The sequence below is a fragment of the Saccopteryx leptura genome, chromosome 2, assembly GCF_036850995.1.
Source record: "Saccopteryx leptura isolate mSacLep1 chromosome 2, mSacLep1_pri_phased_curated, whole genome shotgun sequence".
Classification (NCBI taxonomy): domain Eukaryota; kingdom Metazoa; phylum Chordata; class Mammalia; order Chiroptera; family Emballonuridae; genus Saccopteryx; species Saccopteryx leptura.
Genome location: NC_089504.1, coordinates 14,324,120 through 14,349,941, shown reverse-complemented (window position 1 = coordinate 14,349,941; position 25,822 = coordinate 14,324,120). Strand labels below are relative to the sequence as shown.

Below are 25,822 nucleotides of genomic sequence, written 5' to 3'. Positions count from 1 at the left end.
TTTAACTATCGAAAGGTTGCTTCCTCGTCCCTGAATGGGGACACGTAGGGTACCGGCAACTGATAAGGGGAAGGCTTGGATTCCCTAAGGGTGGATATGCAGATGCATTTTGATACAGGGCTCCCGGCGGCAGGCTGGGACCTTGGAGCACAGCTGTGTGAGAAACCGATCGCACGGTCTGGGCCAAGCAGTGAGGTTGCTGGACAGCTCCAGAGACACCTGGCACCTGCCCAGGTCGGCTGTCTGAGGTCAGGGTCAGAGAGCAATACTGGTGCACAGGGAGAAGCAAAACCCCACACTGCCTGCTTGGTGTGGGCGCGGGCTGACGCCCCTGCTGGATCTGCATCAGCCTCTGAGGTCGGGAAGCATTCAGGAGAGGAAAGCTCCATCTGGGAAACATTGCGCTGCTCATTAATCAGGCATTGGGTTTATCAAATCGGTGGTTTTGATTTGAGAAAAAAAGTAGACTCAAAGTGGTGGCATTTGCACTGTGAGTTTTTGAGGACATTTTTACAAATGACAGTTGTAAAAATAAGACAACCTAAAGGGACTTGACCAAAAAGTCGAAGGTTTTGAAGGACAGTTGACTAGACCTTGTGAGACAGATGCCCTTCTGGCTAGACAATCATGATGAGGCCAGTGCAGCAGAACCAGGGACTGGAACAACTCCTGGTTTTATGAGCCGGGTAGAACCTCTCTTAGAAATCATTAGCTCTGTTGTCCCACTTTGCAGATGAAACGATGGAGGCTGAGCGGAGAGTCACCTGCCCGGGATCATTCTGTAGGAGAGAGGCAGGTGGGGAGTGGGCGTGGGGGTCCCAATTCCTCAGTCGGGGGTATTTAGACTCCAGCAAAGTGCTGCCATTGCTGAAACAGTGAAAGAGGAAGAGGGACGGAGAGAAAAAGAGAAGCACAGAGAACTGGGAGAAGGGAAAGGAGCAGTGAAGTGCAGGAAAGTGGAGAGGGGAGCTCCACTTTTGACTAAAACCTTAATCCAATCAGCTGTTAAGGGTAGTTTTTCTTTTTCCTTTTTTAAAAGTTTCTCCAAATTCCAAAGAAGGTAATGCTTTGCTGGCCTGATTGTGTTTCCACTACGTCGTGGAGCATAAGACGCAGCGCATTTGAAAAGCCCATTGTTCCGTGTTGGGATAATATAACTCTCTGTAAATGCCGCAGTCCAATGTACAAAGTACTGCCCCCTCCCACCCCACTGGTGACCTGCGGGGACAGCTGAATGCCTTCTGGTCTGCTGAGCCCAGAAGAGTGGGGCTGGGCTTTCAGGAACAGCTGGGCTGATTCATCCAGAACAAAAGCCAGCTCTTCCTGCTAAATCCCCGGCGGGCACGGCTGCGAGGCCAGCGGGCCCCTGTGCCCCTCACCGGGTTCTTCTAGATCCGGCTCCAACAGCCAGTTCCCTGCGAGAAAGCCTTTGACAGCTTCCTACTAACCATATCCCTTCTGTCTGGCATGTTCTCAGCCCCAGATGGGAGACAGTAGCTTTGGAGTGAGATCTGGGTTCTCAGCTTCACCCCTCTGAGCCTCAGTTTCTCCATCTGTGAACTGGGAGTGAGAGTAGTTCATTCTGAGGAATTTGTGGTCAGATTTGAAGGAGATAATGCTCGGAGCAGGCGCCCACGAATCCTGTTTCCTCTTGCTGTGTGGTTTCAGCTTCTGTAACTCAGTCTATATCCTTCATTCCAGACACTCTGGGACATGCTCGCTCATCTTAACCTCCGTACCTTTACCTGCAGGGCTCCCACAATGCTACCAGCTACTGTTTACAGAGCCCTTTCTATGCCCCATGCTTTGCAGCAAGCAGTTGACATAGACGACTTCATTTTCCCACAACTCTTTGAGGTGGACACAACGATCAGATCAAGAAACTGAGGCACAGAGAGGCGTCCTCCAAGGCCTGGCTCAGCTCCTTCTTTGCGGTCTCCTTGAACCCCGACTGTGTCCCCCAGCCTCTCATCCCATCCCCTCCCCCCAGAGCTTCCTCTGTCTGAGTTCCCATAACACCCTATTGTAAATGTCTGTTTCCTTGGCCACAGGCCCTGCAAAGGATGAGTCTATGACTGATTCATCTGTATGCCCCTTAGCTCCTAGCACAGGGCTTGCACATAGCTATTACTCAGAAAAGCAGTAAGCAAACAATAAGCAATGAAAAGACAGAAAACGTGAACTTCTTTTTTTGGCTACAGTATAAAAGAATACAAGGGCAGCCTGACCTCAAAGATATTTTTGGTGTGTATGGTGTTTAAGGGGTTTTATGAATTACTTGTTATTTCTACAGCACAGGAGTTTACAATCTTCCTTAAAACAAGTCTACAGCCCTGGCCGGTTGGCTCAGCGGTAGAGCGTCAGCCTGGCGTGCGGGGGACCCGGGTTCGATTCCCGGCCAGGGCACACAGGAGAAGCGCCCATTTGCTTCTCCACCCCCACCCCCTCCTTCCTCTCTGTCTCTCTCTTCCCCTCCCGCAGCCAAGGCTCCATTGGAGCAAAGATGGCTCCATTGGAGCAAAGATGGCCCCGGCGCTGGGGATGGCTCCTTGGCCTCTGCCCCAGGCGCTAGAGTGGCTCTGGTCGGGGCAGAGCGACGCCCCGGAGGGGCAGAGCATCGCCCCCTGGTGGGCAGAGCATCGCCCCTGATGGGCGTGCCGGGTGGATCCCGGTCGGGCGCATGCGGGAGTCTGTCTGACTGTCTCTCCCCGTTTCCAGCTTCAGAAAAATACAAAAAAAACAAAAAACAAAACAAACAAACAACAACAAAAAAACAAAAAAAAAAACAAGTCTACATTCTCACAACTCCAAATAACTTCCATTAAAAAAAAGGGAAGCCTGACCTGTGGTGGCGCAGTGGATAAAGCTTCGACCTGGAATGCTGAGGTCGCTGGTTCAAAACCCTGGGCTTGCCTGGTCAAGGCACATATGGGAGTTGATGCTTTCTGCTCCTCCCTCCTTCTCTCTCTCTCTCTTTCTCTCTCTCCTCTCTAAAATGAATAAATAAATAAAGTTAAAAAAAAAGGGGGGGCTTGTCATGAAGCATTAAATAAAGTGTACAGGGGAGGGGCTAACCTCCAACCCTGACATTGTCTAGACGAAATTCAATAATTCCTGATCCTGAATAGGAGGCGTGGAAAGGGCCTGCCCTCCCCCTTGACTTTCTTTCACTTCTGCTGTTGGAAGAAGCTGGGCTTTGGCGATGGACCCGTCCGTGTTCACCAACCCGTCTACCACTCACCCAGCTGTGGACGCTTAAGCATATCTTTTCTGAACCTGTTTATTTATTTGAAAAATTGAAGACTATACCTAACCTAGATCATAGTTGTAAGATTTAATTGAAATAGTAATGCAGCCAGCATGTAAAAAGTACCTAAGAAGTAGTAGTGATTATTACAGTTTGAGCTGTTCTTACGAGGAGGGGCCTCTGGTGCTTTACTATCTCCTTGAAAATCTGACCTGGGAGGTGGGACGGAGAGGAAATTTTCTGCTGGGTAACAGACACAGGGACCCTCGCTGCGGCTCACGCTGTCCAACATCTGACTGGCACTTGTTTATGTGGCACGGTTATAGAATCGGGCCTTTGAGGAATCCAGCGGTGTTGAAATACATATCCTGTGGGTTTTATGGCTAAGCTGACAGTGATTGTATGGAACCCGTACTTCTAAGTTCTCATTAAAATAATAGGACAAACACATTCCTGCCCAGGGATTCAGAACACGTTAGGATTGGCAGCTCTTGGAATTCAAAGCACAACCCTCTCCTGAGTCCTTCTGATGCATCCCAACTCACTCTCTCTGACCAAACTCGACTCTCATTTCTCTCATTTACTGATTAATTCAATAAAAAATTTGCTAAGCATCTGTTCTGTGCCAGGCACTATTTGACATTGGGGATATATTAGAAAACCTAGCAAACATACTTTCTCCCTCTTCTGAGCTCCCAACCAGTGAGGGAAATATGCACATAAACAGGCAGTGTCCATGCAGAGGGAGAAGGGGGGGCAGGGTATTGGGTAGTGGTGTGCTGGGAAATGCGAAACAGGTTCCGGGCTCAGTGAGCAGGGGAGGCCGCTCTGTAGCCTTTGCTGATTTCTGGGGGATAAATACTCCTTCCATGGCTGATTTCAGATTTCCAGTGCGATGCTACCGAACGTGAGGAAGGAAGTGATGTGCGATAGTACACAATTACACAGTGTTTCCGCACTACACACAAATAGCTAAAATAACCTCAAGAGCATAGGTAACAGCATAGGAAAATAATTAGGAAGTGATAAGTTTTGAAAAGCTGCTACTTTTATTTTGTTTATGCTTGTCAATTTTTATTAAAGGCTGTGTTTAACAACTAGCTCTGAGAATTTATGGACACGTCAACACCAGCTCCTGCAAGCTGGCTCTAGGACATCACGGAAGGGGCCCAGGCCAGAGCCGGTCACAGACTCCTGCCCCTCTTCCAGGCTTGTCCTCCTCCAGCCTCCGTACCCGTGCTTGTTGTGTGCATGCCCTCAGCAGAGGACACCGTCCCAGTCCTCACCTCCGTTCTCATTTGCTCCGTACTGTCAAGGCCGACTGCGTTCTCCCGCCTGGTGAAGCCGTCTTCTCTGCCTGGCTTCCCCTCCCTGTTTCTCTCTAACCACAGGAGACAGTGGGAGCAGCCAGGTTTGTGCAGTGTGGTCCTGCCCCTCTGGCTAGAGTCATCTGGATAAAGCCTAGGCATCTGACCCAAGTCAGCTTGTGGGTCACAGACAAAGACTTCAGCTCACTGCTGAGAAAAGCAGAAATGCTTGTCTGATGTGAGACAGACCAATAAGAAGATGGGCAGCGGAGAAAGATGGGGTGAGAGTCCCTTCCCGGTTTCCTTTAGTTCTCAGGTCCTGCTTCTGGTCTCACCCAAAGGCCCAGCTGCATCCCTGCTCTAGGGCTCCTGGGATATTTCAGGGTCTCCTGAGAGCAACACCCTCCCGCCCCGAAATTAATCCTTGGTACACAATTTCCATCTTGTGTTCTGCTTCCGGGAACTCGCTATAATGCATTTGATGCTCAGTAAATAATCATCCTAATAACTTATGTTTCTGAAGCTAGCTCCAGAAGAGATCTGCACCCAAAAGAGCCCCCAGATCCAGAAGGGTTCCCTGGCCAGCCAGCTGCCTCCTCTCTGAGTTACTCCACACCCATCTAGCCATTTAATGAGGGTCTCACTGGCTTTCTCAGTGGAAGATGGTCCCCTCACTACGGTGGCCTCAGCCTTCAGAGATGACCAGTCCTCACAGGCCTAGTTAATTAGCCAAAATTGTTATGTCCCAAACTCTAATTCCAAATTCTCATAGTCCAGTTTGGTTCTGGTAACTTCCCCTAATGTTATCAACTATGTTTTGGTGGGTGGGGTTATAGTAGAAACATGGGTGCCTAGTAAGGTCCGCCCCTGTGGGTGAGGAGAGGTCCTCCCAGAAGAGGGACCAGGCGCCCCCAAGTTGTCTACTGCGTGGCCCGGGTGTGGCCTTTGTTTCCGCAATTCTTCACACTTGGGGAGAAGGCAGTTGTCTGGAAAAAGGATACAGTACATCTGAATTCTTCCCTGAGAGGAGATCCGTACCAGCAAGAACAAGAAGACGGTCGCTCTGAAGGTGAGGCTCCAGGGCCAACAGGCCTCGCTGATGCCTCCGCCCAGTGTGGGGAGGAGCACGAAAAGGAGTCCAGAAAGAGATGGGAATGAGACACCAAGGCAGAAGGGACTTCTACGCACCCATGCACGCCAGACTTAACCCGACTGGAAGGTCAGGCCAAGATATGTCTTTTCTTTTTCCTTTTTTTTTTCTTCCCTGTCTTTTTTTTTTTTTTCTGTTTCATCATTTGTTTTGACTCATTTAATATACCACAGACAGAGAGTGATCTTTTATTTTCTTATTTTATTTATTCATTTTTAGAGAGGAGAGAGAGAGGGAGAGAGAGACAGAGAGAGAAGTTGGGGAGGAGAAGGAAGCATCAACTCCCATATGTGGGAGGGTTTCGAACCCTCCCAGGGTTTCGAACCGGCGACCTCAGCATTTCCAGGTCGACGCTTAATCCACTGCGCCACCACAGGTCAGGCCCAAGATATGTCTTGAGCAGCTGTGAAACACACAGGTCGATGTATGCAAAGCAAAGTACTAGGAATTTGGCCCTCCAATATAAGTACTGGTTCTCATTGTCGTTGTCATCATCATTATTTTAAATTATTTCTGGTGATAGCCTAGGCTTACAGGCTTTTCCAGTACCACACAGAGCAATCACAGGGTTATGTGTGTGAGCCTGTGCTCTCTTGGCCTCAGTTTCCCCATTTCTACCATCAGGCGTTAGCCAGATGTTCCCCAGTGTTTCCTCCATCCTAACATGGTATTCTCCAGTTCAGTGAAGACACAGTCAGAGGCTTATCTCTCATTGCCTGAGGGAAGTTGCTGGGGTTGGAAATGATACGTTAGATAATAACAGGACATGTGTATGCCGGAGACTATAATCAAAGAGCCCAGAGCCAGAGAGTCTGCATTTCTGCTTTTCTCCCCACCTGCCCTGCAGTGGGCCAGAGGAAGCCCCTGGAAAAAGCAGGGAGTGGCAGAGAGAGGGTGGGAGTCTCCCTGGGGCTAGGCACCCTGCTTCAGTTCTGAGAGAAGGTAGAACTGGGTACTTTCCCAAGTCAGGAAGGCTGGCAGAGTATGACAGAGGACACTGAGCAAAGGGGAGAGGGCCAAAGACGCAGCCTGTGTGGTGTCATGGTGCCACTGTGTGAACTCAGGAGAGCTTCTTAGCCCTCTCTCTGCCTTGGCCTCCTTGTCTGAAAACTGCCCATGGTAGTACATACATTGTGTTGTGTGTGTGGTGGGGGGTGGGCAGGGAGGTGAGGGTGCAAGTCGGTAGCACCTGGGAAGCCCAGAGCATGCCACGAGGTGTTTAAGAACTGGTTCCTGTAATTCCAACTGCTGTACAAATAGAGGGGCAGGAGGAAGAGCCAGGCCCTGTTGCTTCCCCAGCTGTTTATTCAGTGGGGGAAAAACCAAAACAAAACAGGAAAAACCAGGAACCGAAGGCTTTGCCCTTGGCTTCTCTGCTTTTCTGACTCTGACCCCCAGCACCTGGCAATCTCTGACTTGGTATGTTTTACCTTTTTTTTTCTTTTCTTTTTGACAGAGACAGAGAGAGGGACAGATAGAGACAGATAGACAGAAAGGAAGAAAGAGGAGAAGCATCAATTCTTTGTTGCGCCTCCTTAGTTGTTCAGTGATTATTTTCTCATATATTCTTTGACCAAGGGAGCTACATCAGGGCGAGTGACCCCTTGCTCAAGCCAGCGACCTTGAGCTCAAGCTAGCGACTTTTGGGCTCGAGCCAGCGACCATGGGGTCATGTCTGTGATCCCACACTCAAGCCAGTGACCTCTCGCTCAAGCTGTATGAGCCCACGCTTAAGCCGGCAACCTCAGGGTTTTGAACCTGGGTCGTCAGCATCCCAGTCTGATGCTCTATCCACTGCACCACCGCCTGACTGTTTTACCTTGTTTTAGAGGGAGATTTAACCCCGTGGAACATGGGGCTGCTGCCAGCACCTGTGCTAGGAATGGACATCTTGGTCACCTGGTCCAGGCTCTTGTGTGAGTCTCCCGACTTGGAGCCACAGAGCAGCTGCAAGAGGAACCCACGTTTGCACAGGGACTGTTGGGAAGCTGCACTAGGCCCCAGCTCGGTCATAGATGGCTGTCTCTCAAATGTATGTGAGGTGCTGTTGAGATAAATAAGCTATTACACTTGTTTACAGTGACCTTGCATTCATCTTTCTGACAGTGTGGATCTGCTCAATCGCCTAAAATATCTGCCATCACATCAACAATAACTTCCATTTATAGAGAACCCACAGAGCCTGCCACTGTGCTAACAGTCTTTCTCTCACTGAGGCTTCCCAACAGCCCCATGAAGACGCGGTTTTACAGAGAGGAAATTGAGGTTTTGATGTGTTAAGTCTCACATTGCCTAAAGTTACAGGACTAGTGAGTGTCAGGAGTTCCAACCCAGACAGCCTGACTGCAAAGCTTCTGCTCACTGTTTTGACGTAAGGACGGGGCTGCGATTTGGCATTTGTTTCTTCATTCTGAATGAAGCTGGGAGTCATCCTTCTCAGTGGGTCCCTCCAGTGGGTCTACCTGCTGCTTGCACATCTTACCTGCTGTTGCGAGTCGTCTGTTTCACACACTGAGGGCTCTGCCTCCCGACATCGGACCTCACCCGAGCTGAACTATGCCTCCGCCGGTCCTAGTGGAACATGGCACACTGCCCACCCGAGCGGAGCTCTCGGACCCCAGCCCAGCCCAGGCGCTCCCCTCGGCCTCCACCTCCTCCGACCCAGGCTCCTGCCACTCTTCCCTGCGTGCTCCGGGCCTCAGTTTCCTCGCGTATGAAACAGGGAGCTTGATGTCTTCCTTGGGCCACTAGCGAGGGGTTGGTAAGGAGACACAGTGCGCTCGGAGGAGGCTGGCCCGAGGCAGAGTCGCCATTCTCCCGGCAGCCCAGCGGAGGGGCCAGCGCTCCTCCCCCTCCCGCCCCCACTACCCGGTCCGGCCGCCCCGCCCTGAAGGCGGCTCCGACCCGCGCCCTGCCCATCCCGGCCCAGCGACTGCGGCGCTCCTGCCCCGCTGCCCGGAACCGGCTGAGCACAACTGGACCCAGCAGCCACTGTCGCCAGCGCCGCAGCAGCAGGTAGGGGAAGGGGGCGGCCACGACCCGGGCATCTGGGGATCTCGGGCATCAGGGTCCTCCTTCTCTCCACTCCTGGTCGGAGCTCGCCGGCACCTGGAGCTCGGCCGGGCGGCGGTGGTACCGCTGGGCAAAGGCTTCCTCTAGCTCGTCTTCCAGAGGACCAAGGAGGTTTGGGTTGGGGCGCTAGGGCAGGAGAGGTGGGGGTCGGGCCCCAGCCACCGCCCCGCTGTGCCGCAAGCGTCTGCGCTAACCTGGCCCCCGCCCCCGCGGCTGCTGGAGCTGGGCCCGGGGTTACCCCCGCAGTCCGTGTGTCTGACCCGGGCGTGCAGGTAGTTGCTCGCCCGCGGTCTAGGCGGTGGCTCCGATGGGAGCGTGCTCCACGGATCCTTGACTCCAGGGTAATGATGTCTTTGCTTGCTCATCCTGAGCGATGAGGAGTCCGTCACCTCCTTCCTCTTTCTGGACCCAGCACTGTTAGAAAGTTTCCTCGTACTGGTCTGAAATCTTCTTGCATTGGCTACCTGTAGGGTGCTGTCTTCTCCACACTACAGTATTTGTCCCCTTCCCTGACTCACAGGCAGACTTCTTTCAGAGTTGAAGACAGTGATTGGAGTCTCGCTTTCTCCCTGGGCCCCCATCTCTTCTCTGGTCTGATCATCCCAGACCTGATTACAGAAGTGGCCCCCGCCCCTCCCTCTCCGCTCCTCCAGACCAGGCAGGCTGCTCTGGGCCAGGCCCAGGGGCAACCAAAGGCCCCAGAAGCTTTGGATGGGCAGGAGACATCTTTTGTAGCCCGTCATCTGCCCAGACGTCTGCCCTTTATCCTGCCCTCACACCTTCCTCAGAGCAGAAAGGGGAAGCTTTAAAACAACCAGAACTCTAAAGAGCCGAGGGCATTCAGGGCGGTCCTGGAGGGTAACGGGCTTTGTGGAAGGCTGGGCTGCTGGGCAGGTGCTGCTTTTGTTTGGCTTGAGGACTTCTCAAAGACCTATTCCTGCACGTCCCGTTCTCCCAGGTCTGCATTTCTGACCAGGGCACCGTGGCCTTTTGCTGCACTGCACTTTACAGTGAGTGAGCATTGAGAGATCGAAGAGCCCTGAGAGTTCGTGACAGGCTCACAGTTACCCAGTGAGGAAGGGGGCAGAGCTGGGACCCAGTTCCATTCTGCTTTTAGATGACCCTTCCAGGTGGTGGGACCTTAGACTCTGAGTGTTCAGTTCACTAAGGGACTAAGTCCCCCCACACACACTTGAGGGTACTGGTTGGTGTTTCTTGGTGGTCTTAGGGGGGAAAGGCTTGGACCAGTGGATAAAGGGTAGGAGGGGGGACCGTGGGCATCCAGCTCCCGCGAAACTCCATTTTCCTTTCTGAGGCCTCACTATTTATAAATGCCAGGGAAACTGTAAACAGCTGGGGGAGCTTGAGTTGGCACTGGGGTGAGTTACACAGCAGCAGAGAAGGTCTCCGTGTGAATCAGGGAAGGAAACTTTACTCCAGAATTTTCCATAGTCTTTTTTATTATGGACTAACAAGAACGTGGAAAAGCAGGCAGCTCCCTGGAGGGTAGGCTGCAGGGTTTGCCTCTCATGGCATTTTGTTCCTCCCAGATTCCTTGATTCAGTAAGTACCCTTCAGATCTAGTGCTTTGTCCTGTGAGGGCCCAAGAGCCCCTGAGGAGGACAAAGCTCTCTGTCCTCAAGATTCTTCCATCTATAGTGGTTGACACAATCATGTGATACTGGTCTAGAGCATCCAGACCTCAGAAATGAGTAATAGTTTCCCAGGAGATTGAGGGAAAAGACATTTTAAGAAACAGGAACCATTTGTGCAAAGGCACTGGGGTCTTCTGAGCAATCCACCTGGCTAGAACGGAGGATGGGGGAAGAGTAGAGTGGTGGGAATGTTGAGACTGTAAATAAAGATGTAACTAGATTGTAAAGTAAGGGTTTGGACTTTATTTTAAAGGCAATGAGGAGTTGAGAAAGGTTTCTGGCCAGAGCAATGATAAAAACTCCCAATCTGATGTAGGAGACGCACTGGAAGGGACTAAACTGGAAGCAGGAGGATTCCAAGGAGGCTGCTGCATGGTCACGTGAAAAAGAGCCCAGGTCTGACCCAGAGCAGTGGCCCTAGGGTGGATCGGAGTGGCAGATCCCAGAAGCCCAGCTAAAGATCTCAGAACCTGCTACCAATTTCATCTAAAAGTAGACAACAGTTTGATAGCTACTGGATAACGCTGCTAAGTTATCTTGAGTTTTGCTGTGTTATTTTTTTTCTTTTTTAAGCGATATATCTATAGTTAAAGATTCAAATGTGGAGAAGAGTATAGAGTGACTTTCATCTCTCCAACCCCCCCCCCCCAGAGGTAGCTGTTGCTAACAGCTGTGTGTGCACTTGTGTCAGACTATTACAAAAAAGAGCTGTTGATTGGATGCCTTCACACTCCTTAGCAATCCAGTGCCTGTAGGTCACTTCTCCTTACTCCATCTGTGTGGGTAGTTCGGGTCTTTCATGAGAAGTTGTCAGATCATAGAATGCATGGTCTGTAATCTTGGCTGAGGTTTTGGTCTTTGGTTTTCTTCAAGAAAAGTTTGCAGCCTAAATCTATAATCTCTGAGGGTGTGTAATTTGCTTATTCGAGACTGCAGGACTGAGAGAAGTTCAAAGCACTGACTTGAGAGTGGAGCCACAATGTTAGTTTTTCTGTGTGACCTTAGGAAAGTCCTGGCTTTCCGGGCCTCAGCTTCCTCATCCGTAAAATGGGGGGATATTGATCTGCCCCATAATCATAGAAAGCCACCTCTTAGTATACCAAGCGCTGGCACGGTAATTATTTTGTCGATTCCTCACAACCGTTTCTCTGAGTTAGGTACTGTTGTCCCCTTATACAGATGAGGCTTGGAGAGGCTAAATAACGTGCCTCAGGTTGTGAGGCTATTCGGTGATGGTGCCAGGATTCCCGAGGTCTGACTGTAGAGCCTAAGATCTTTATCATGGAAACATTCTTCTGAAGGTTCTCCCTGACGTGAGAATGGAAGGGGGAGTATTGTGGCTGTGGCATTGGACATGAGTCCGTGTGTGTGTGGCTTGGGAAGCTCAGTCCTGCCGCAGAGAGGCCTGGAGGAGGCTCCCAAGGCTGTTTGTGAACTCCTACTTCTCTGTACTGTCAGCAGGACTCCAGAGGGGCGGCAGCTTTCCCTCCGATTCAGAGGATGCAAGACTTGCCCAAGGTCACTTGTTGAGTTGGGGGCCCAGCGGGGCAGTTCCCCTCTTTTCACCATTTGAACCCATGTTCTGGAAAGCTTTCTGGGGAAGCCAAGAAGAGTGGGAAGCCCACTGCCCTATTGTTAGTTATTCCCTGAGAAAATGGCAGCAGAAGCAGGAAAAAACAGGTCCCAGAAGTTGTGCATTTTAGGGGGGAGGGAAAAAAAGAGATCAGTGTTTAGGCAGCTGGGGGAATGTTAAGTAAAAATATCTCCTCTCTTTCAACTGAATGAGCGTGCGTCATGTTTCAGCCTGATGTGGTTTGTGAGTTTAGAGACCACAGACAGGCCTGGTTCCTGCTGCTCTCTCCGGCTTCCCCTCCTCCTCACTCTGCCATATTTGTGGAACCACATCAGCAATTTAAGGGCAGGGCAGAGAAAAGCGATAGGTATGGTGGGCGTGCTGGGCAGCAGGAGGCCTGGGCTTGGGTCCTGGTTTTGCCACTGACAAAGTACTGGGTGACTTGTGTTAATATGTGCCTTTCTCTGGGCTCCAGTGTTCACTCTGCCCTAGGGGGGTGGACAGGATCACTGCAGGCTTTCTCGCTCTGATGGCCTTGACTCAGAGCGCTTTGTGCTCAGCGCAGGAACACAGGACCAGCACATCTGCAAGCACAAAGCGAGCCTACTGCAGTCACCCGTGTTTAATTTACTTGCACCAGGGCCAGCTGGAGATTCAGCTACTGTTCATGAACTTGGTCTTTGTGGACTGAATTGGTTGCCCCATTTTACAGAAAAGGAAGTTGAGGCCTGGGGTTCATTTATGTATTGTACTTCCTGTTCTGCAAGCCAGATCATGGCCACCATATGTAGCTTGCTTACTGTGTGTGTTCACCGTTGTCTTCACTGTCCTGTTTAATTTTTAACAGCCCTATGAGAGAGGCAGTAATGACTCAGTTTTACAGATGAGGATACTGAGATGTGGCCTAGAGAGATGTGATGACTTACTTTCTCTTCTTTGAGCCTCGTGGTAGCCCTGAGGTTGTCATTATGGGTCCCATTTTATAGGTGAGGAAATTGAGGCCTGGAGATGTGAGCTGTCCTGGCCAAGGGGTCGCCAGGGGGCCATATGGCCAGTTAGGTTCATTCCCAGACCCTCCATCCAGCTCCTTCCTGGTGCCTTGCTATTTCTGCCTCAGAAGTAGCCTCTGTGCCTCTTGCATTCAGTGTTTGGACTAAGGGATAACAGTTTTCTTCCTGGGCCATAAAGCATCCCTGAAATATCCTCTTCCCAAGAGGACTGCAGACATGGTTTGAGACATGGTGTCTCTCAGGGAACTCTAATGAAGGCATCACGCCAATGAGAGTGCATTCATTGATTCTGCTGTTAAGCAAACAGCCTTATTACTTTCCAGATTCAACAAGGATATCATGTGTGTCCAGTGTATTTGCCAAGCAAAGAATATATATATGGTATGTGTAAGTTTTCAGGGTGGAGCATGGCCTCTCATTTCCTTTCTATAGAGGCTGTGGCTGGACTGGGCCCTTGGTGGGTACTCAGTAAATACTAGTTAATTTTGGGGGAGCAGCAAAGCGCTACGGGTGGGGTACCCATGGAATACGGGGTGTTTTTTTCTCCTCTCCTCCAAGGACTTTTTCTCTTTTTTTAATTATAACAAATGTTGATGATAGGCAGTCTGTAATTCTGTCAACCAGAGATAATCACTGATAACATTTGGGTACATTTCCTTCCTCCTATTTCCAGCGTTTTTCTTACCCCCACCTAATTGTGGTCATACAACATTTGTAATTTTCTATTCTGACCTTTTGTTTCTTTCAATATTATAGCAAATATTTCCTCATGTTATTCAGTACTCTAAATTTAAAATTTAAAAGAGTTTTTGTGTGTGTGTGTGTGTGTGTGTGTTTTTTTTGGGGTTTTTTTGTTTTGTTTTGTTTTTTTACATAGGCAGAGATAGACAGGGACAGACAGACAGGAATGGAGAGAGAGATGAGAAGCATCAATCATTAGTTTTTCGTTGCGCGTTGCGACTTCTTAGTTGTTCATTGATTGCTTTCTCATATGTGCCTTGACCGTGGGCCTTCAGCAGACCGAGTAACCCCTTGCTGGAGCCAGCGACCTTGGGTCCAAGCTGGTGAGCTTTTTTTTTTGCTCAAGCCAGATGAGCCTGCGCTCAAGCTGGTGACCTTGGGGTCTCAAACCTGGGTCCTTCCGCATCCCAGTCCAACGCTCTATCCACTGCGCCACCACCTGGTCAGGCTAAAAGAGTTTTAAAAATATGCCTAAGTAGATAAATGCATATTTATTGCTATTTTGAGTCTTTTGTTCCAATATTCCAGGGGATTAAAGAAGTGAAATTTTGTTTGTGAAAAACCAGGTTATACTTTTTTATTATGAAAATGATATGTGCTGATTTGATTTTTATTCACTCTCTGTTATTGTATTTATGGTGTGAATATTCCATAGCTCACTTAACCCATCCTCTATTATTAGGCATTTAGGCTGTTTATAAACAATGTTGCAATAAACATCCTAGTGCATAAATGATTCTTCTTTCATTATTTCTTAGAATGGTGCCCAAGACTTAGAATTTCTGGGTCAAAAATGACATATTTTTGCCCTGGCCGGTTGGCTCAGTGGTAGAGCATCGGCCTGGCGTGCAGGAGTCCCGGGTTCAATTCCTGGCCAGGGCACACAGGAGAAGCGCCCATCTGTTTCTCTACCCCTCCCCCTCTCCTTCCTCTCTGTCTCTCTCTTCCCCTCCTGTAGCCAAGGCTCCATTGGAGCAAAGTTGGCTCGGACGCTGAGGATGGCTCTGTGGCCTCTGCCTCAGGCGCTAGAATGGCTCTGGTTGTAACAGAGCAACGCCCCAGATGGGCAGAGCATCGCCCCCTGGTGGGCGTGCCAGGTGGATCCCGGTCGGGCGCAAGCGGGAGTCTGACTGCCTCCCCGTTTCCAACTTCAGAAAAATACACACACACAAAAAAGACATATTTTACAGATTTTTCTACATTTTGCCAAATTGCTGCCCAGAAAGATTGCTGCCATTCTTTGTGTGTGTGTGTGTGTGTTTTTCCAAAGTGAGAAGCGTGTGTGTGTGTGTGTGTGTGTGTGTGCACACGCATGGGCCTGACCTGGATCCACCCGCATGCCCAGTTGCTCTGCTGCAATCAGAGCCATTCTAGCACCCAAGGCAGAGGCCATGGAGCCATTTGTATTCCCACCAGCCATGCATGAGGTTGCTGGCCTTTTGTGGGAGCCTCAGAATCTGGTTAACAAAATTCTAGCTCAGGGACCATGTATGGAAACATCCTAGTTCATTCATTTATTTAGCAAATACATTTGCAAAGGTCAGCATCAGTAAAGGGTAACAGTTAAGTTCCAGGCTGAAGAGTTATAGAGAAGCTGGTTCTTTTTTTTAAAAATTTTTTTTAAATTTTTATTTATTTATTTTTTACAGAGACAGAGAGAGAGAGTCAGAGAGAGGGATAGATAGGGACAGACAGACAGGAACGAAGAGATGAGAAGCATCAATCATCAGTTTCTCGTTGTGCATTGCAACACCTTAGTTGTTCATTGATTGCTTTCTCATATGTGCCTTGACTGCGGGCCTTCAGCAGACCGAGTAACCCCTTGCTGGAGCCAGCGACCTTGGGTTCAAGCTGGTGGACTTTTCCTCAAACCAGATGAGCCTGCACTCAAGCTGGCGACCTCGGGGTCTCGAACCCGGGTCTTCTGCATCCCAGTCTGACGCTCTATCCACTGTGCCACCGCCTGGTCAGGCGAGAAGCTGGTTCTTATTCTCATTTCTGCTTTGTACTTGCCATAAGACCTCGAGCCTATGCCAGGTCACTGCTCTAACTCCACACATAGAACAGAACAGCTTGGCTATGGTGACCCTCAGCTGAAGAGCTATCTCTTGACTGCCTTTTCTTTTCTTTTTTTTTTTGTATTTTTCTGAAGTTGGAAACGGGGAGGCAGTCAGACAGACTTCTGCATGCACTCAACCGGGATCTACCCGGTATGCCCACCAGGGGGCAATGCTCTGTCCATCTGGGGCGTCGCTCTGTTGTAACCAGAGCCATTCTAGCGTCTGAGGTAGAGGCCACAGAACCATCCTCAGCACTCGAGCCAACTTTGCTCCAATGGAGCCTTGGCTGTGGGAGGGGAAGAGAGAGACAGAGAGGAAGGAGAGGGGGTAGGGTGGAGAAGCAGATGGGCGCTTCTCCTGTGGGCCCTGGCTGTGAATCGAACCCGGGACTCCTGCACGCCAGGCCGACGCTCTACCGCTGAGCCAACCGGCCAGGGCCTTGACTGCCTTTTCACCTCAAAATAGTTTCAAGACTACAACCTTCAGCTTGGCCTGTGGTGGCGCAGTGGATGAGGTGTTGACCTGGAATGCTGTGGTCACTGGTTTGAAACCCTGGGCTTACCTGATCATGGCACATGTGGGAGTTGATGCTTCCTACTCTTTCCCCCTTTCTTTCTCTCTCTTCTCTCTAAAATGAATAAATAAAATCTTTAAAAAAAAAAAAGACTCCAACCTTTAGAGTTGGACCTTAGGCATTGCCTGACTACACCCTTTACTTCATGGCTGGCAATATTCATGCCCAGAGAGAGCAAGTGGATTCCCTAAAGCACACAGCAGGGCCTCTGACTTCCACTCCACTTGTGAGACCTTAAAAGTACTCATCTAAACCAAACTGATTTCAGTTATTATTAAACCTAAGGCCAGGGAAGATTAAGGAGCTTGGCCATGGTCAGAAACCTAGTTTGTCTTGGCACAGTGGTCTTGGGAAAGTCATTTCCCTCTCTAACTCGTTTTCCCCATTGCAGAATGACTAATGGCACCTTCTCTGGTCCTCCCAGGTCTGCTTTTCTGCCAGCTGAAGGTTTGATTTCAAGATCCAGTGGCAGATCTTGGTGTGTCAATTGTACATCCTAAATTGGGGTGCTTTCTGAGGTCACGAGTACAGAGGTTAGGTCAGGGATTTAATATTCTGACATAAAGGAAGATGCCTGTAGACTCTTGCTCTACTCAAGGGTAGGGTTCTCAGTGTTGCAGCCGGACATAAAAGATGTCCCAGAGCATCTCAAACTTACCCTGCACACAAATCAACGGGATTTTGTTACACAGTAAAGATTCTGGCTCAGTAGATCTGGGAAGGGGGGGCTGAGACTCTGCATTTCTAATGCCCTCCCAGATGATAGAGATGTTGCTGGTTCAGGGACCACACTTTGCATAGTAAGAGTCTAAATCTCTTGTTCACAGGGCTCAGACAGGAGCCCAGATCTCCCAATGTCCTGTCTTTGGGGATCTTCCTAACAACCATCATGTTTGCCTTCCTCTTTTTCCAACACCGAGTCAAACTATTTGGTCCACAGCTATGAGTTTCTAGGTCTGAACAGCCCTTGAAATATCGCGCTGCCTAGTTTTGCAGCAAGGTGGGGCTGGCCCTTGTTTAAGAGGGTGACTCAATAGGAAGCCATCTGAAGGGGGAGTGACACCTCTGTAGGACCTAGCACGTTGCCACTTGAAGTTTTTAATACTTAAGATTTTAAACATTATTCTCAATCTACAGGCTGCAAACGACAGCCCTGGGAGGCACCAGCCTGTTTTTTTATGCCTCTGAGCGAAGAATGGTTTTTACTTTTTCAAAAGGTTGTTAAAAAAAACAACAACAAATCCAAACAAGGAAGAATATGTAAAACACAGGGTATGAGGCCTGTAAAGCCTAAAATAATTACTGCCTGGCCCTGTACAGTGAAAGTTTGCTAACCTCTAATCTAGTGTAACCAAATCTTTATGTTTTTTTCTAGTGAGCAAAAGGCCTAGCCTTATAGCTTGAAATTTAGTGAGACCAGGATGTAGGGCAGGCAGCCTGGCTCAGTGGGAACTGCCCGGATATCTTAGCTGTGTGACGCTGAGCGCATTATTTCACCTCTCTGAGCTTGTGTCCTTTCTTCACAAAATGGGGACAATAATATCTGCCTGGCGGAGTTATCGTGAGGATGAGAGATGATGTATGTCAGAGTTTAACACTTGGTGAATGCTCAGAAAATGATAACTGTTGTCCCAGAAAAATGATAACTGTTCTGGCTTTACTGGACAGATACAATGTTTCTCCCACCAAATCTGAAGGTCTTCCCAGTGAGCTGGGAGCAGTCTTTTAGGAGAAAAACACTTCTGCTCCAGTTGCCCTCCCCCCTTCAGGGCAGAGAGCGCCTCCTCAGCCATCGTCTACAGATGAGGTTCCTGCTGGCTTGCACAGTTTCACTGATGGGGAGCTCGCTACCTGAAGGCCAGCCTTTCCACTGGAGGGCAGCTCTGACTATAAGAAAGTGCCTCCCTTCCCTGTGCTCTATGATATAATTCAGCAAACAGGTACCTAGCGAGACTGGGCTGGGATTTTAGTACCGGAAGGAACCGCCTCTCTTTATGGCTCCATCTGGGGCGTGTGGGCGATGGACTGGAGTCAGTGTTTCTTTGTAGACCTTATTTTTAAGCTGTTTCAGCTTTAAGGTACAAAATTGAAAACAGACCAACTTGGAGTGAGCTGAGGCTAATTGTAAACCCAGCTGAGTTTGAAACGCTGGGGCTTCCCATGTCCAAATCCTGGGAGAGAGCAATGCTCTTTTCGCCCATAGATGGCAGCACCTGTACTCTTAGCCCGCTCTGTGGGAAGGTGTGTGTGTCTGTGTTTACACACACCATTCATTAGTTTCTTCCTTTGGTGACTCTTGAGTTGTTGTGGCCTCAATCCTAGGCTACGCTTTGGGATGCAGGGGAGCAGATCTTAGTCTAATGGGGGAGGCTCACTTGGAAACAGACTGTATGTACTACAGTGTGACAGGGAAGGCAAAGGGCTTGTGGGATCTTGGAGGAGCTCAGCCTCAAAGGGGATGGGGAAGTTAGAGAAGATTTCCGGGAGGAAAGCTGGGCTTGACCCTGAGTGGAAGGAGAAAAGAAGAACAGGGCTGAGAGTTCTGAAACAGAGGAAGTCGTCTGTGCGGAGATTACACAAGGCCTTAGGAGCTGAGTGCGGCTGTGGCTGGCGGGAACCCGGAGGGGTGTGGGTGGCAGACAGGACCTGGTGGGAGTGGAGGCTCCAGGGGCCGGCGGGGGCAGGTCAGAAAACATGTCGAGATGTTTGTTAGGGATCTTGGACCTTATCTGGGGGCCACTGGGAACCATGGTAGACTGAACAAAGGAGTGACGTGGTTTGGGCTTGCCCTGAGGAGATTGCATTTAGAGAAGGAGAGAGGAAGTGGGGGACCAGTTAGGACGCACTGCAGTCACCCAGGTGAGAGGTGAGGGGACTTGGACCAAAATGTTGGCAGTCGGGAGGGGAGGAGAGGGCACAGGAGTCAGTGGTGTTGGAGGGGAGCGTGCTGGAGCAGGGGAGGTGGAGGAGGGCGGCGCCTTGGTGTGGATGGTGGGTGCTGGTGCTGGTGCTGGTGCTGGTGCTAGGTCGGGGCAGGGCTGCGCGGGAGGAGCAGGGGACATTTGGGAACAGATATAGCACCGCAGGTGATGATGAGAGTGTGATTTGGAGGTTTGGAGGAAAGAGGGCGGCTGCATTTGAAAGTCTCCTTCTCTCACACAGTTAACAGACAGGGAGAGTTCATTAGTCATTGGCAGGGACAATAAAACCCAACTCTGTTTTGATCTGTCCCGTGGAACCAGGAAGTTTTGGTAAAACTCTGAGGAAGGCCCACAGACGTAGCATTTAGCACCAGGTTCTAGGACCCAGATAAGTGTCCAACCTCTTTCCGTATCCCCTGCTGTGCTCCCCTGCCACTCATAATGCAGAGATTGACCAGGAATGTCTGGGCCATTTACTGTCAGCTGAGAACAGGGCGCGTTTGTGTCTGCATCCCAGGAGCGGGCAGGGTTTCGCTGCATTTGGGAACCTGGACTCTGTCTTTGGCTTGGAGAAGCTAGCGGGTTTGGGCAGAGAATTTTTCCAGTGTAGGTAGGAGCCAGCTTACTCAGCTACTGTCCCGGATGCAGATGACGGGGGCTGTGGAGAGTGAGGAAGGGTGAAGATCTAGGTTGTCCCTGAGAGGTGTGTGTGTATAGGGGTGGGGGGGACGACGGGACTGGAAGGCTGGGCTTGCCTGACCTGTGGTGGTGCAGTGGATGGAGCATCAACCTGGAAACGCCGAGGTTGCTGGTTAAAAAACCCCAGGCTTGCCTGGTCAAGGCACATATGAGAGTTGATGCTTCATGCTCCTCCCCCTTCTCTTTCCTCTCTCTCTCTCTCTCCTCTCTAAAATGAATAAATAAAATCTTTAAAAAAAAAAAAAGGCTGGGCTGCACAACCTTGGCGCTGACTTAGGTGGGACTTTCATTCAGTCGTCAAGCATATACAGCCACTGGTCTGCTGTTTGCCAGGCCATATGCCAGGGCGAAGCTTCAGAGGCAAAGCACCCTGATGGGAGAAAGAGACCTGTCACCAGATACTGATAACACTGTCTTGTGAGGACAGAACAATGCTTAGCCATGCAGGTGGGATGATGGCATGTCAGCAACTTGGGTCCCCAAACTGCACGAGTATGGGGTGAGAAAGATACGAGTTCTAGGAAAAGACTTGGGGGTTTAATTAATAATCAGAGTAAATATATGTGCTGTTCAAAACCCTTAACATATTTTATCTTATTTAGTCCTTATAATGGTTCCATGGGGTGTGTTCTAACATAATCCCTTTTCTATGGAGAAGGAAACCGAGACTCAGAGAGGTGCAGTAAACTTGGTCAAATTACATAGTTAGTTAACTGACGGGCCATTTCGTCTAACTCCAGAATCCTCAACCGTTGCTCTGCAGTTAACTGTAAGGACTGTAAGCTGAGTTCAGTCATGCAATGGGGCAATGAGGGTACTTTAAATGCAATGGGATTGTAGGCTATATTAACAGAGGCATGATATCTAGAATGATGGAGGTGAGAGTTCTACTTGCCCTGCTTTAGCTAGAACTTGTTTGAATGTCTAATTCTGGGTCTTATTTTTTTCCAGGAGGGATAGGATTCGTTTGGAGTAGATGAGGGAGGGGGGTAAGGGAACTGGACACCCTGGTCTCAGGAAAGCTGGAGGAAAGGGGTTGGACAACTTGTAGAAGACTTAGGGACCCAAGACCACTGTTTTCAAGTCTCAGGAGCCATTGGGAAACAGGATGACAGACCTGTTCTGGGTGACCGCAGAGAAAGATTTTAGCACTTCCTAATGAATTTTTTAAACAAGCCAAACTCTCCAACAGTAAGCCTTGAAGTCTTGGCAGGAAGTGAGTGTTCCATTGTTGAAGGTGTGCAGATAGGGGCTGTGTGACCCTGGTAGTGGGGGTTGGGAGGAATGGAAGCTTTTGATTTGATCAGTTGACCTTGAGCCCTTAACACTGAGAGTCTTGGCCCTTTCTTTTCAGGTGGAGTTGATACCGGCTCTTACAGCTTCCGCCTTCGTTCCAGCCTTTCCCCCTGGAACAGCCTTCTTCTCCTTCACAGCCCTGCCAGGTAGGTAGAGCAGTGCAGACCCCCAAGTCCTCCTAAACTGAGCTCTGACTGCCCCCCGGGAGGTCTGAAGGGGACAGTGGAAGCAGCGCTGGTCGCCCTAGTGGATTCAAAGGTAGTTTCTGAGGTTTTCCTAGTAAAGCTCAGAGTTCATATCTGCCCATCACCTCATTTGCTTCTCACCTGCCCTTGAGAGGGAGGCCAGGCCGGGGTAACCCTGTGGGGAAGAGGCAGGGACTGACTGGGCTGGCTGCCAGGGTCCCGTGCCCCGTGCCCCGTGCCCCCCCCCCCCCCCGCTGTGCTGCCTGCTGCCTATGTGACGTGGGAAAGTTGCTTTACCTATCAAGGCCTCTTGGCTTTTCTGTAAGAGGGTGGATTCCCCTGTGGGAGAAGGAGGAGCAGGGAGGAGCACTGTTTCTCCCTGGAGGCTTTGGCTAGGTGAGAAAATCTGAGGTGTGGCTGCGGAGTCTCCAGTTTGTGGACTGTAGCAGTACCTGAGGACTGTGAGTCATGGGGAAGGTGGATGAGTCATACCCACCTGGGACGGCTGGTAGGGCTGGCAGGAGGGGCCCCCACCTGACTGTCGGATTCACAGGTGACCCGCGAAAGTGGGCTGAGATCCAGGGGGCGAGGGAGAGGGGTGGAGTCCTGGGCTGGAAGCAGGAGACCTGGGCCACTTCCCAGTTTGGTCCTCAATTTCTCTGCCTAAAAAATGGGTGCATCGGTTTCCCCTGCATTCACCTAACAAGTGTCGTGAATACTGTACAAGCCAGGGGACTAAGCCAGAGTCCCTCGTCGGAAAGGAAGTGACTTTCTAATAGCCACTAGTGGAGAGCCTGGAAAACACCCCTCTAGCTCATGACATCACCTTGGCTGCCAGAAGGAGAAGGGGCCGAATGCCTACCAGGCTTACTCATCCCGCCGGCGTCCAGGGGTGACACCAACCACAGCCAGAGCTGTTCCTCTTTCCCAAAGCTTAGGTGGAAGGGCCTTTTGCCCGACCTCTGGTGGCGCAGTGGATACAGCACGGACCTGGAATGCTGAGGTCGCTGGTTCAAATTCCTGACCTTACTCAGTCAAGGCACATATGGGAAGCAACTGCATGATGATGCTTCCTGCTCCTCCCCCACCTTTCTTTCTCTCTATCCTTTCTCTAAAATCAATAAATAAAATCTTTAAAAAAAAAAAAAAAAAGAAAGAAAGAAAGGGCCTTTTGATGGTCTCCAGAATGCTTTGTCCTCAAAGCCAGGATTCCTGAAGGTCCAGGGGCCCAGAAAGGGGGCTTGTCCCACTTCAGCCGATGCCTGTGGGTTCTGCTGACCGAGGAATAGCCCTGATGCTGCCCAGAGAAGAGGGATGCGGGCCATTCTTGGTCTGAAGCTCCAGCTTTTGCGACTAAGCCCCGCCCACTCCAACTCCTAAAGCCAAATTGCCTCTCAGCGATCTGTCACCAAAAAGATTGTTACTCTGTGATCATGCTTTTGGTAACGAAGACACAGGGACCTGTCTTCTGCTTTCCCCAATTGTGCAGACCTTACAGGGCCAGGCTGGCTCAGGCCCAGCGGAGTACCTGTTAACTGAGCTTGGCTGGCTCACCCCCTGCACTGTGCCCACCTCACACCCACTTCCGTTGAATTTGGGCTCAACCAAGGAGGCCCCAGTTAGCTCCCGCTTGTCTGAATCCAGTCGTATTTCCTCAGATCTCCATGCTCTGCCTCCCTGGAGCATCTAATACCTTCTCCTTCTAGAAGCTTTCTCTCCTTTTTTACTTCTAAAAGGCCGCACCATCCAGTTTATCTCGTATTTCCCTGGCCTTCTTTGGGCCTTTATTTTCTCCCTCTAACATTCACCAGGATTCTGATCACCTTCTTGTGTAACTCATTACATTATAGGTCCACTCCTTTATTCACTCATTCCTTCATTCATGGGTGCATTCAGTGGACATATTTTGGCTTGGAACTCGGTGTTAGAGAATAAGACTTTCGTATCCCTCATGGTCTTATAGTCCTAGGTCTTACAACTAAGCTATTACACACATATTAAAAATGTATTTCTTGCCTGGCAGTGGATAAAGTGTCGACCTGGAAATGCTGAGGTCGCTGGTTCGAAACCCTGGGCTTGCCTGGTCAAGGCACATATGGGAGTTGATGCTTCCAGCTCCTCCCCCTTCTCTCTCTCTGTCTCTCCTCTCTCTCTCTCTCTCTCTCTCTGTCTCTCCCTCTCCTCTCTAAAATGAATAAATAAAAAATTTAAAAAAAAAGAACTATAGAAAAAAATGAAAATGTATTTCTTTAGCCATAAAGGAAACAGCCAGGGTTATGAGAGCATATGGGATTGGGTGGGTATGATGGGATTCTATCTGGACAGATGAGGGACTGAAAAAACCCAGACCTGAAGAGGGAATGGCAGGTAGCTGAGTGGGCAGGGAAGGGAGCCCCCAGGCAGCGGGAACAGCATGGATGAGGCTCTGAGGCAGGACATTGCATGTGGAGTTGTTGGGGATCTGCAGGAAGGGAGCATGATGGGAAAAGGGACTGGAGACCAGATAGCACCTCAGCCATGCAGGCTCTGGGGGGCCTTGGTTAGAGTTTGGATTTTATCCTAGGCTCCTGGGAAACTACTGGAAGTTTTAAAGTAGGGGAGAGATTTGCCTAAATTTCATTATTAGAATCCTGAACAGAGACAGACCTAAGTACGTCCCATACTGATAAACCCCAAGGTTGTAATTTTTGGTCCTTCCACACCGTGGCGTCCTGACGCTGTGCCTGGGAAGGAGGCGTGGTCTTGGGCAGTCCTGGGAAATGTGCGCTTCCCAGCATTCTCTGGGCTCCTTGCATTTCTTCCTCGCTGAGCTTCTGCCTGCAGAGGGGAGATGAATCAGACCTGCCACGCCCTTGGAGATCCAGAACTGTGGTGGCTGAGCCTGCAGTTCACTGTGATAAGTACCAGAGGAGCCAGGGAAGCCTTTCCCTCCTCGGAGTCAAGCACTAGGCTGAGAGGGTGTCGTGGACATTCAGGCCGGAGAGTCACATGTGCAAAGATTTGGCCGCTTGGAACCGCTGTGCTTGGAGACTAGCGAGCAGTGCCGCTCTACAGCAGCAGAGTGGCAGATGACTGGTAGAGTGGCTCCAGGAAAGGCCTTGAATGCCAGGTCTCGATCCGCTGGGTGCCAGGGAGCCATGGACTTATCTTGAGCTGAGGAGTGGGTTGATTAACAGGATTTGAGAGGGGAGAGTCGATGGGGAGGGCAGCCTTGTAATGGGGTTGGAGAGTATTGAGTATCACTAGGTGAAACCTGTCAGTCCCACCCACCTACACACAAACACTGTAAAATGCTCTGCCCCTTTCTGTCCCCATGGGGTGGCTCATAGGAGCTGCCCGATGTTGTCTCACGACAGCACTGGGGTTTGGTTATACACTGGGCTCCAGAAGCAAACCGGCTGGAACTTGAAGCATCACCCTGGCCCTCAGGTGCTATGTGCTCCTTGACGTGTCCCTTAACTCCTCTCCGCCTCAGTTTCCTCACCTGTGAAGTGGGGGTGATCATAGGGTTGTTGAGGATTCAGTAATAGGAAACTCAAGTCCTAAGCATATGCCTGGTGCGTAGGGGCGGCCGTTCATCCTTATTTCCCTGTTGGTTGGTAATGGCCCAGCCCATGTCGTAATCCGCCCTTTGAAGAGTGCTTCTCTGCAGCCATAAAAGTGTAATCCGAATTGAAAACAAGATGTTCCCAGCATGCCCTAAGGAGGCCTCCGGTGGGGCTGAGGGGTTTGGAAATGCCTGGACATTTCCTGCACTGGGGTCTGGCACAGGGCCGGGCTCAGAGGGCTGCGCAAGATCTTGTTTGTCTCTTCATCTCCAGCTCCCAGCGCAGGCTGGCCTGCCACGGTTCTTATAAATACGAAACAAAGCAGTTTTAATTAAGAAAGAAGAAGTCATATACTGTAGGTGTCATCTCATCAGCACCTTCACCCTCTGGCCGGGTCCCAGAGAAGGACAGTGACACCCAAGGTCACCTGGCCCTTAGTGGCAGGGATTGGACCTGTTATTTCTCCCTGGCTCAAATATATATTGCTATTTTAATTTTTAAAATGCTGATATTTAACATTTCAAGTCAGCTGCGAGAGCAGTTAACAGTGCATCTTAGCCACCCCCCCCCCCCAACCATTCCAGGGAGCACCTTGGCTACAAAGGCCTTAAGGGTATATCATCCAACCTCCTGAATTTACATTTGGGGAAACTGAGGTCCAGCGAGAGGAAGTGACTCAGGGTCCCCAGAGAGTGGGAAGCAGAGGAGTCACAGGCCCACCTGCAGTAATAAGCGGTAGGTGGGTAGTTCTTCCCCCCAGCCCACTGCCTCATGTTTAAAGAAA

At 50.2% G+C, this 25,822-nt stretch overlaps 1 protein-coding gene across 1 annotated transcript in view; it reads left to right on the top strand.

Moving 5' to 3' along the window:
- Positions 1-8,605: 8,605 nt before the first annotated feature.
- Positions 8,606-25,822, top strand: part of GSN (gelsolin) — a 60,385-nt gene continuing 43,168 nt past the window's right edge. The window contains exons 1-2 of the mRNA XM_066367280.1: positions 8,606-8,719; positions 21,364-21,451. The gene's annotated coding sequence lies outside the window, so the exon portion shown is untranslated. The remainder of the gene's footprint in view (positions 8,720-21,363; positions 21,452-25,822) is intronic.